We start from the raw sequence: 11,599 nt of genomic DNA on the forward strand, positions 1-11,599 counted from the left end.
CATCACAACGTGACTGTGTTTTATGTTTGGCAGCAGAAGTATATGGCTATGCCCTTAATAGAAAAAAACAACTGTCTATAATGTTTGAAGTCAGAAACTAGTCTGTGGAAAATTCTACCAATTATCAGACAGTGAAATTGAAAGTAAATATTTAGTTTTCATTGATCCCTCATTTAACAGGAAGATTTCTAACAGCAAAAATATATTTGATATTACAGTACATATAATTATACATATACTATGTAATCATGTATAATGTATAATGGTATCTTACTGATTTTTGAATTTTCAATTCCTTGCTAACATATGATGATAGTGAATATTTAAATATCCTTATTTGCCATCCATATATGTTCTTTGGTGAGGTACCTGTTCAGATATTTTGCTCAGTTTTAAATTGGGTTGTTTATTTTCTCATTATCAAGTTATTATTTCGGTAGGCATTGGATAAAATTGATTTTATCAGAATTACTATGTTGGTAGGGCACATATCTATCACAGTATAATAAACAATGGGAATGTCTGCGTGTGAAGCCACACACATGTGCTATCTATAAGTTTGAAGAGGATAAAAATAAATGTGACATTGCTCAGAGTTGTTCTGAAAGTTTGACTTGAGGATCCCTGGAGGGTCTCTCAAATCCTTTTGATGGGTTAGCAAGGTAAAACTATTTTTATAATAATACCAAAATGTTTTTACTTTTTATTTTCTCTAGAGAATACAGTAAAACTTTCTAACACATATGTGTGTGATACTGTGACAAATATACAGTTAATTCAGAAGCAGACTCAAGAATTTTATTATCTTTTAATATGCTAAACATGAGATTTCAAAACTAAAACCACCCTTCTCACTAAATTTTGTTAAACTAAGCACTTTCTCATTTTTAAAAAAAGTATAGTTTTTTCATTTAAAAAGTATGTCACTTATATGAACATGCAATTTTTGTATATTTGCAATATTTTAATATGGATATTTAATATTCATAACCAAATCTTTTGAATCTCATAGTTTTAGTTTCTACCATCAAAAATTATTTTTAAGACTGGAGTCATGGCTTAAGAGGACAGCACCTGTGTAGTAAGTGTGAAGCCCTGAGTTTAAATCCCAGTATTAACAAAAGAAAAAAGTATTTTTAGTGATTAATCACCATTCCATTAGGTTCTTATTTAATTTTCTTAAACACTAAGAATTAGAATTTGCCTGTGTTGCAAAGGGTCATTCTAATAATAGCATCAATATTTCAAATTTCTCATTTGTTTTGTGTCCTGAAGGTTTTCTGTCCCAGAACAATTTTCCACAATAAGGTCAGTGATAAATGACACATAGGTCTTTTGTAAGATGGGAAAAGAGAGATTAAAAAGGAAGAGGAGGAAAACATATCTGTTTTAAGACAGAGATCCCCCCTTCCCATTTTACAGAGAAGAAAAACGAGGCTCACAGAAAATTTTTTTGATAAGAGTGTTACCTAGGAAGTCTTTATGACATTTTTAATTAATATCACTAATGTTAAATATTTTTGGATGATTCAATCCTAATTTACTCTCATTTGGCCATGTAAAACTTAACATTTCATATATATGTTATTCAGATTCTGCAAATTGGAAACACTAGATGATAAATCTTTAACCTCTAGTAAATCTTTAACCACCTGAAAAACTTGACATAAAATACATGTCATGGTTACATATTTAGGTTTTCCATACTGATAATGACAAATGCACAGAGTGAGGAATACTATTAACTTGATTCAGGCTTTTCCTTTTTTGAGGGCTTTGCTGTAGTTTGTAATCTCTACTAATCTGGATGAACTGCAATAGTCTTGGTTACAAATTTTATTTATTTATTTATTTATTTTTCTTTTATTATTCATATGTGCATACAAGGCTTGGGTCATTTTCCCCCCTGCTCTCACCACCTCCCTTACCACCCACTCCGCCCCCTCCCTCTCCCCCCCCACCCCCTCAATACCCAGCAGAAACTATTTTGCCCTTATCTCTAATTTTGTTGTAGAGAGAGTATAAGCAATAACAGGAAGGGACAAGGGTTTTTGCTGGTTGAGATAAGGATAGCTATACAGGGCATTGACTCACACTGATTTCCTGTGCGTGGGTGTTACCTTCTAGGTTAATTCTTTTTGATCTAACCTTTTCTCTAGCTCTTGTTCCCCTTTTCCTATTGGCCTCAGTTGCTTTTAAGGTATCTGCTTTAGTTTCTCTGCATTAAGGGCAACAAATGCTAGCTAGTTTTTTAGGTGTCTTACCTATCCTCACCCCTCCCTTGTGTGCTCTCGCTTTTATCATGTGCTCATAGTCCAATCCCCTTGTTGTGTTTGCCCTTGATCTAATGTCCACATATGAGGGAGAACATACGATTTTTGGTCTTTTGAGCCAGGCTAACCTCACTCAGAATGATGTTCTCCAATTCCATCCATTTACCAGCGAATGATAACATTTCGTTCTTCTTCATGGCTGCATAAAATTCCATTGTGTATAGATACCACATTTTCTTAATCCATTCGTCAGTGCTGGGGCATCTTGGCTGTTTCCATAACTTGGCTATTGTGAATAGTGCCGCAATAAACATGGATGTGCAGGTGTCTCTGGAGTAACAGTCTTTTGGGTATATCCCCAAGAGTGGTATTGCTGGATCAAATGGTAGATCGATGTCCAGCTTTTTAAGTAGCCTCCAAATTTTTTTCCAGAGTGGTTGTACTAGTCTACATTCCCACCAACAGTGTAAGAGGGTTCCTTTTTCCCCGCATCCTCGCCAACACCTGTTGTTGGTGGTGTTGCTGATGATGGCTATTCTAACAGGGGTGAGGTGGAATCTTAGTGTGGTTTTAATTTGCATTTCCTTTATTGCTAGAGATGGTGAGCATTTTTTCATGTGTTTTCTGGCCATTTGAATTTCTTCTTTTGAGAAAGTTCTGTTTAGTTCACATGCCCATTTCTTTATTGGTTCATTAGTTTTGGGAGAATTTAGTTTTTTAAGTTCCCTGTATATTCTGGTTATCAGTCCTTTGTCTGATGTATAATTGGCAAATATTTTCTCCCACTCTGTGGGTGTTCTCTTCAGTTTAGAGACCATTTCTTTTGATGAACAGAAGCTTTTTAGCTTTATGAGGTCCCATTTATCTATGCTATGTCTTAGTTGCTGTGCTGCTGGGGTTTTGTTGAGAAAGTTCTTACCTATACCTACTAACTCCAGAGTATTTCCTACTCTTTCCTGTATCAACTTTAGAGTTTGGGGTCTGATATTAAGATCCTTTTTTTTTTTTTCATTTTTCTTTTATTATTCATATGTGCATACAAGGCTTGGTTCATTTCTCCCCCCTGCCCCCACCCCCTCCCTTACCACCCACTCCACCCCCTCCCGCTCCCCCCCTCAATACCCAGCAGAAACTATTTTGCCCTTATCTCTAATTTTGTTGTAGAGAGAGTATAAGCAATAATAGGAAGGAACAAGGGGTTTTGCTGGTTGAGATAAGGATAGCTATACAGGGCATTGACTCACACTGATTTCCTGTGCGTGGGTGTTACCTTCTAGGTTAATTCTTTTTGATCTAACCTTTTCTCTGGTTCCTGGTCCCCTTTTCCTATTGGCCTCAGTTGCTTTAAGGTATCTGCTTTAGTTTCTCTGCATTAAGGGCAACAAATGCTAGCTAGTTTTTTAGGTGTCTTACCTATCCTCACCCCTCCCTTGTGTGCTCTCGCTTTTATCATGTGCTCATAGTCCAATCCCCTTGTTGTGTTTGCCCTTGATCTAATGTCCACATATGAGGGAGAACATACGATTTTTGGTCTTTTGAGCCAGGCTAACCTCACTCAGAATGATGTTCCTCAATTCCATCCATTTACCAGCGAATGATAACATTTCGTTCTTCTTCATGGCTGCATAAAATTCCATTGTGTATAGATACCACATTTTCTTAATCCATTCGTCAGTGCTGGGACATCTTGGCTGTTTCCATAACTTGGCTATTGTGAATAGTGCCGCAATAAACATGGATGTGCAGGTGCCTCTGGAGTAACAGTCTTTTGGGTATATCCCCAAGAGTGGTATTGCTGGATCAAATGGTAGATCGATGTCCAGCTTTTTAAGTAGCCTCCAAATTTTTTTCCAGAGTGGTTGTACTAGTCTACATTCCCACCAACAGTGTAAGAGGGTTCCTTTTTCCCCGCATCCTCGCCAACACCTGTTGTTGGTGGTGTTGCTGATGATGGCTATTCTAACAGGGGTGAGGTGGAATCTTAGTGTGGTTTTAATTTGCATTTCCTTTATTGCTAGAGATGGTGAGCATTTTTTCATGTGTTTTCTGGCCATTTGAATTTCTTCTTTTGAGAAAGTTCTGTTTAGTTCACATGCCCATTTCTTTATTGGTTCATTAGTTTTGGGAGAATTTAGTTTTTTAAGTTCCCTGTATATTCTGGTTATCAGTCCTTTGTCTGATGTATAATTGGCAAATATTTTCTCCCACTCTGTGGGTGTTCTCTTCAGTTTAGAGACCATTTCTTTTGATGAACAGAAGCTTTTTAGTTTTATGAGGTCCCATTTATCTATGCTATCTCTTAGTTGCTGTGCTGCTCGGGTTTCATTGAGATAGTTCTTACCTATACCTACTAACTCCAGAGTATTTCCTACTCTTTCCTGTATCAACTTAAGAGTTTGGGGTCTGATATTAAGATCCTTGATCCATTTTGAGTTAATCTTGGTATAGAGTGATATACATGGATCTAGTTTCAGTTTTTTGCAGACTGCTAACCAGTTTTCCCAGCAGTTTTTGTTGAAGAGGCTGCTATTTCTCCATCGTATATTTTTAGCTCCTTTGTCAAAGATAAGTTGCTCATAGTTGTGTGGCTTCATATCTGGATCCTCTATTCTGTTCCACTGGTCTTCATGTCTGTTTTTGTGCCAGTACCATGCTGTTTTTATTGTTATTGCTTTGTAATATAGTTTGAAGTCAGGTATTGTGATACCTCCTGCATTGTTCTTTTGACTGAGTATTGCCTTGGCTATTCGTGGCCTCATGTGTTTCCATATAAATTTAACAGTAGATTTTTCAATCTCTTTAATGAATGTCATTGGAATTTTGATGGGAATTGCATTAAACATGTAGATTACTTTGGAGAGTATCGACATTTTTACTATGTTGATTCTACCAATCCATGAGCATGGGAGATCTCTCCACTTTCTATAGTCTTCCTCAGTCTCTTTCTTTAGAAGTGTATAGTTTTCCTTGTAGAGGTCTTTCACATCTTTTGTTAGGTTTACACCTAGGTATTTGATTTTTTTTGAGGCTATTGTAAATGGAATTGTTTTCATACATTCTTTTTCCGTTTGCTCATTGTTAGTATATAGAAATGCTAATGATTTTTCTATGTTGATTTTATATCCTGCTACCTTGCTATAGCTATTGATGATGTCTAGAAGCTTCTGAGTAGAGTTCTTTGGGTCTTTAAGGTATAGGATCATGTTGTCTGCAAATAGGGATATTTTGACAGTTTCTTTACCTATTTGTATTCCTTTTATTCCTTCTTCTTGCCTAATTGCTCTGGCTAGGAATTCCAGTACTATGTTGAATAGGAGTGGGGATAGTGGGCATCCTTGTCTGGTTCCTGATTTTAGAGGGAATGGTTCCAGTTTTTCTCCATTAAGTATAATGCTGGCTGTAGGTTTGTCACATATAGCTTTTATAATGTTGAGGAACTTTCCTTCTATTCCTAGGTTTCTTAGAGCTTTTATCATGAAATGACGTTGGATCTTATCAAAGGCTTTTTCTGCATCTATTGAGATGATCAAGTGGTTTTTGTCTTTGCTTCTGTTAATGTGGTTTATTACGTTTATTGATTTTCATATGTTGAACCACCCCTGCATCCCTGGGATGAAGCCTACTTGGTCGTGGTGAATAATCTTTTTGATGTGTTGTTAAATTCGGTTTGCCATTATTTTGTTGAGGATTTTTGCATCAATGTTCATTAAGGAGATTGGCCTATAGTTCTCCTTTTTGGAGGTGTCTTTGCCTGGTTTTGGGATAAGTGTAATACTGGCTTCATAAAATGTGTTTGGCAGTTTTCCTTCCCTTTCTATTTCATGGAACAGTTTAAGGAGGGTTGGTATCAGTTCTTCTTTAAAGGTCTGATAGAATTCAGCAGAGAATCCATCAGGTCCTGGACTTTTCTTTTTGGGGAGACTCTTGATTGCTGCTTCAATTTCATTTTGTGTTATAGGTCTATTCAGGTGATTAATTTCCTCTTGGTTCAGTTTTGGATGATCATATGTATCTAGAAATCTGTCCATTTCTTTTAGATTTTCAAATTTATTTGAATATAGGTTCTCAAAGTAGTCTCTGATGATTTCCTGGACTTCCATGGTGTTTGTTGTTATCTCGCCTTTTGCATTCCTGATTCTACTAATTTGGGTTTTTTCTCTCCTCATTTTAGTCAGGTTTGCCAGGGGTCTATCGATCTTGTTTATTTTTTCAAAGAACCAACTTTTTGTTTCATTAATTCTTTGTATGGTTTTTTTGGTTTCTATTTCATTGATTTCAGCTCTTATTTTTATTATTTCTCTCCTTCTATTTGTTTTGGGATTTGCTTGTTCTTGTTTTTCTAGGAGTTTGAGATGTATCATTAGGTCATTGATTTGGGATCTTTCAATCTTTTTAATATATGCACTCATGGCTATAAACTTTCCTCTCAAGACTGCCTTAGCTGTGTCCCATAGGTTCCGGTAGGTTGTGTTTTCATTTTCATTGACTTCTAGGAACTTTTTAATTTCCTCTTTTAATTCATCAATGATCCATTCTTCATTAAGTAATGAGTTACTTAGTTTCCAGCTGTTTGCATGTTTTTTGTCTTTACTTTTGTTGTTGAGTTCTACTTTTACTGCATTGTGATCAGATAGTATGCACGGTATTATTTCTATTTTCTTATACTTGCTGAGGCTTGCTTTGTGCCCTAGGATATGATCTATTTTGGAGAAGGTTCCATAGGCTGCTGAGAAGAATGTATATTGTGTAGAAGTTGGATGAAATGTTCTGTAGACATCTACTAGGTCCACTTGATCTATTGCATATTTTAGATCTTGGATTTCTTTATTGAGTTTTTGTTTGGGTGATCTATCTATTGATGATAATGGGGTGTTAAAGTCTCCCACAACCACTGTGTTGGCATTTATATACGTTTTTAGGTCTTTCAGGGTATGTTTGATGAAATTGGGTGTGTTGACATTGGGTGCATACAAATTGATGATTATTATTTCCTTTTGGTCTATTTCCCCTCTTATTAGTATGGAATGTTCTTCTTTATCTCATTTGATCAATGTAGGTTTGAAGTCTACTTTGTCAGGGATAAGTATTGCTGCTCCTGCCTATTTTCGGGGGCCATTGGCTTGGTAAATCTTCTTCCAGCCTTTCATCCTAAGCATATGCTTATTTCTGTCAGTGAGATGGGTCTCCTGTAAGGAACAAATTGTTGGATCTTCCTTTTTAATCCATTTCATCAAGTTGTGCCTTTTGATGGGTGAATTAAGTCCATTAACATTAAACGTTAGTACTGATAGGTATGTGGTGATTCCTGTCATTTAGTTGTCTTAGTTGTTTGAAGGTTTGATTGTGTGTACCTATGTTGAGGTTACTCTCTACTGTCCTGCTTTTTGTTTTCCTGTGGTTGGTGCTGCCTGTCTTTTCATGGTTAAGTTGGGTTTCACTTTCTGTATGCAGAATCCCTTGAAGAATCTTTTGTAGTGTTGGCGTGGCTTTGTGGTCACATATTGTTTTAGTTTCTGCTTATCATGGAAGACTTTTATTGCTCCATCTATTTTGAATGATAGTTTTGCTGGGTAGAGTATCCTGGGGTTGAAGTTATTTTCATTCAATGCCTGGAAGATCTCACCCCACGCTCTTACTGCTTTTAATGTTTCTGTTGAGAAGTCTGCTGTGATTTTGATGGGTTTACCTTTGTATGTTACTTGTTTTTTCTCACAGCTTTCAATATTCTTTCCTTAGTTACTGAACTTGTTGTTTTAATGATGATATGTTGTGGGTTAGTTCTATTTTTATCTGGTCTGTTTGGTGTCCTGGAGGCCTCTTGCATCTGTGTGGGAATATCTTTCTCTAGATTTGGGAAATTTTCCATTATTATTTTGTTAAAAATATTATGCATTCCCTTCGCTTGCACCTCTTCTCCTTCTTCGATGCCCATAATTCTCATGTTTGGTCTTTTGATGGAGTTGGTGAGTGCTTGCATTTTCTTTTTACAAGTCTTGAGTTGTTTAATTAATAGTTCTTTGGTTTTTCCTTTAATTACCATTTCATCTTCAAGTTCTGAGATTTTGTATTCTGTTTGTTTTATTCTGCTGGATTGGCCTTCCGTTTTCTTTTGCAGTTCTGTTTTGTTCTTTTTTCTGAGGTTTTCCATATCCTGGCTGTTTTCCTCTTTAATGTTGTCTATTTTTGTCCTGAGTTCATTTATCCGTTTATTCATTGTGTTCTCTCTTTCACTTTGGTGTTTATGCAGTGATTCTATGGTTTCCTTTATTTCTTCTTTTGATTTTTCAAATTCTCTATTTTTGTTGTTTTGGAATTTCTCGAGTGTCTCCTGTACATTTTGGTTGACCCTATCCAGTATCATCTCTATAAAATTGTCATTGAGTACTTGTAGTATGTCTTAAAATTATTCTTGTGGGTTCATTGGGTCCTTTGGCATAGTTTGTCTTCATTTTGTTGGAGTCTGGATCTGAGTTTCTGTTCTCTTCATTCCCCTCTGGTTCCTGTACTAATTTTTTGCTGTGGGGAAACTGGTTTCCGTGTTTTTTCTGTCTTCCCATCATTATCTTTGGTGTTGTTACTGTCCCTGTACTGTGTGCAATTAAGTATTTTCTAGCTTGTAATAATAACAATGTAATATTTAGAATGTAAGGGTGAGCTGAGATGGAAAGCAAGAAGTTAAAGAAAAGGGGAATACAAATACACAGACAAGAGGGAGAAAGCAGAACAAGGTTTCAGACAAGAAAGTTTGAAAGGTATAAACAGGGAGCGTTAGTGTACTAATTGACAGTAAGGTGAACAGATATTCGCGAGACAGAGAGAGGATTGAAAATCAAAGATAAAAAAATAAAAAATAAATAAATGAAAGAAATATCTATATATAAATATGAATTAAAATAAAATGGAAAATAGAAAATAAAACAAAACAAAACAAAACAAAACAAAAAACCAAAAAACCAAAAAACCTGCAAGTTTATATGCAATGCAGTTTCAGTCTTAATAATTTGGGTGTCCGTCTCAGTCTCCAGTCCTCAAAATGGTGCTCAGATGTTGTTCTGTAGTTGTCTCATCAAAGGGGACACATAAAGTAGAACAAAACTATACACTCACACACACACACACACACACACACACACACACACACTTGCACACACATACACACAAAAAGCCCCACCAAGTGTCCCCAGTTCAAATGCAATACAGTTTCAGTAAGTTTTTCCTCTTGCAGTTGTAATTCGGTTGTTCTCTCATCAAAGGTAGGGAGAAAAAGAAAAAAAAAGAGTCTGGAGACAGTTCTGAGAGTGGTATCTGCAACTGTGGCTTGCCTGCCTGCTGCTATCAGCTTGCTGTTGCTGGAGGCGTTATTTATGCAGATCTCAAGGGTGAGCTTAGCACTCACCTGTCCCCACAGGCTTTGTTTGTTCAGAGTTCTCCTGTGCGGGAGCCTCTGCTACAGGCTTTCCCCTTTCCAAGCACTGGGAAAAGTGACACTGTACCCGCATTGTCAGGCCTGTGTGTTTATTTACAGTTCATGTGGGAGGTGGGTCTTCCCCCCTCTCCTGTGCAGTTTTCCTCCCACCGCCACTTTCACAAGCTTTCCTGCTCCTGGTTGCTGGACATGCGCCCCTGCTCCCTCCAGAGGCTCTCCGGCCCGCCTGGCTTGTTTATTTACAGTCCTGGGAAGGGTTCCCTTCCCCCAATCTTTGGCACTCAGTGCGCCCCACTCTCTTTCCTGCATTGTCTTTATTGCTCTTATTGCTTATTACTCAGTTTCTCTTTTTTTTCCCCGGGTGGATGTCAGTCTGTCCAGGGGGCTATGCTGCTCTGGCCCAGGCTTTGTCTGTGGGAGTACCGCGGTACTGCAGAGCTCACCTGGTCCGCATCTTCCCAAGCCGTCTGGGTGCCGGCCACTTGGTTACAAATTTTAATCAGATTAAATTCTTCCTTTCAGATGCATGGAAGAACAGTGTCACATTGGTCTCTTATATCAATGCTGTTTCCTACTCTCAACTATACCAAATTTGAACATAAAATGTCATAACCACTAACTTTGACTGCAAAGCAGCTCAAGGACAGGCAATGATTTATAATTATTTGTTTCCACTGTATGTTGTAGATGATAAAAAATAATTATTAAGAATTAAATTTGTGTGCCTCTTATGAGAAAGTGGGTTCTGAGGTAGTAGTGAAAAGACCATATTTTATGCTCATATTGCTGACTGTCCTCTCCTTTGACCAAAGTGCTCCCTACTACTAACGAAACTCCTAGATCTGTGCAGTGTCATATAAATGCCCCTATATAATGTAGTTTCTGAAGGCATCTAACTTTCTTCCATCCACAAAGAAGAAAAGAATTAGTTTTTGAAATATATTTTAATTCACATATCTTCCAGGTCTGAAGTGGCATACTGTAGTATTTCAAAGACAAATTTATCTATTTAATTATTCTTTTTCAGAGGTTAGTATTGTCTATTTTTAATATATTTCCTGAAATTTCAAGAACGTTTTTACACAAAATGAGAACTAATTTCTCCTGAGATCCTTCAGTGTGTTTCAATCTGTTCCATAATATGATTAATGAAGAAGATTCACGCATATCACCAAATTTGAGGAGGTTTAGTTGAAGAAGTTTCAAATAGCTTATTGAATTCCTGGAAGAAAAGAAAATCTCTCTTAAATGTAGTAAAAAACATACTGAATTTAAACATTTTTTAAACTAAAGCAGATACCTTAAAAGCAACTGAGACCAATAGGAAAAGGGGACCAGGAACTAGAGAAAAGGTTAGATCAAAAAAAGAATTAACCTAGAAGGAAATCAATGTGAGTCAATGCCCTGTATAGCTATCCTTATCTCAACCAGCAAAAACCCTTGTTCCTTCCTATTATTGCTTATACTCTCTCTACAACAAAATTAGAATAAGGGCAAATAGTTTCTGCTGGGTATTGAGGGGGTGGGGTGGAGAGGGAGGGGGCGGAGTGGGTGGTAAGGGAGGGGGTGGGGGCAGGGGGGAGAAATGACCCAAGCCTTGTATGCACATATGAATAATAAAAGAAAAAAAAAGTATCATTGAAAGTATAACTAATTGGATCAGAAAGTGAATATTTAAATAAATAATGTGCAGAAACAGGAAAAAAAAAACTCAAGATAAAGTTTCTTTTCCAGGATTAAGAGTATCAATATAAAATTAATCTTTTAGTATCTAAGAATATTTGGTTGTAGACATACCTATGTGATAAGCACTTATCTTTGCTAGTTGGTGTTAGAAAAGCTTACTTTTGCAACATTTCTTAAGTTTCTTCTGTGGGGAATGCTAACTGTAGTCTCTTAC

Source organism: Castor canadensis, chromosome 9 (assembly GCF_047511655.1).
Source record: "Castor canadensis chromosome 9, mCasCan1.hap1v2, whole genome shotgun sequence".
Classification (NCBI taxonomy): Eukaryota; Metazoa; Chordata; class Mammalia; order Rodentia; family Castoridae; genus Castor; species Castor canadensis.